Here is a 983-nt window from a genome sequence, read left to right as displayed (position 1 = left end):
TAACTTTTTATTGATAGAACCCATGCCAGGGTAATTTTTTACTCCTTTGCACTCACTTCTGTTCTGATTTTTCCCCTCCCTCCCTCCATCCCCTCCCCCAGATAGCGATCTGTCCTATACATGTTAAATATGCCACAGTATATCCTAGAAATAACCTGGGAAGAAAAACAAAAATGCAAACGGTTTACATTCATTTCCCAGTGTTCTTTCTTTGGGAGTAGCTGCTTCTGTCCATCATTGATCAATTGAAACTGAATTATTGATCTATTTTTCTTGTATACCATGATAATGATGGAAATATGTATAGAAAAATGTTCATGTTTAACATATATATTGGATTATGCTGTCTAGAAGAGGGATGGGGGAAGGGAGGGAGAAAAAATTAGAATACAAGGTTTTGCAAGGGTGAATGTTGAAAACTATCTTTGCATATTTTGAAAATAAAAAGCTATTTAAAAATGTTATAGTTGTAATAGTTCTAGCTTTTTTTTTTTAGCTTTTAGTATTATTTCAATAACGAATAGGAGGTAGATGGTACAGCAGACCTCGAGTAAGTTATTAACCTTTTTCAACTTCAGTTTTTTCATCTGTAAAAATGGAGATAATAACAACCCTCAGGATTGTTGTAAGGATCAAATGAGCTATAATTTATAAAGCATTTTTAAACCTCAAAGCATTATATAATCTAACTATTATTATGAATAATAATAATAATTTTATTATATATTATTATGAATAATGATTTCCTTTTTCTATTCTCTGCTATATTTCTACATATGAAGTTAATTTAAAAAATTAATAGACTCAATATGACACCAAAAATTGCAGACAATATTACCATTATGCCAGATTTCTGAAATCATCTTACATTTATTTTGTTCATTCTAATCAGTGAGTCTGATTTGCAACCTTACCTTTTCCTCTCTTCTTGAATACTTTTAAAAATACACTGTTCATAAAACATCTTTAATGATACAAGATTC

Source organism: Antechinus flavipes, chromosome 4, assembly GCF_016432865.1.
Source record: "Antechinus flavipes isolate AdamAnt ecotype Samford, QLD, Australia chromosome 4, AdamAnt_v2, whole genome shotgun sequence".
Lineage (NCBI taxonomy): Eukaryota > Metazoa > Chordata > Mammalia > Dasyuromorphia > Dasyuridae > Antechinus > Antechinus flavipes.
The sequence above is the reverse complement of the archived record's forward strand: the minus strand, read 5'-3'. Positions refer to the sequence as shown.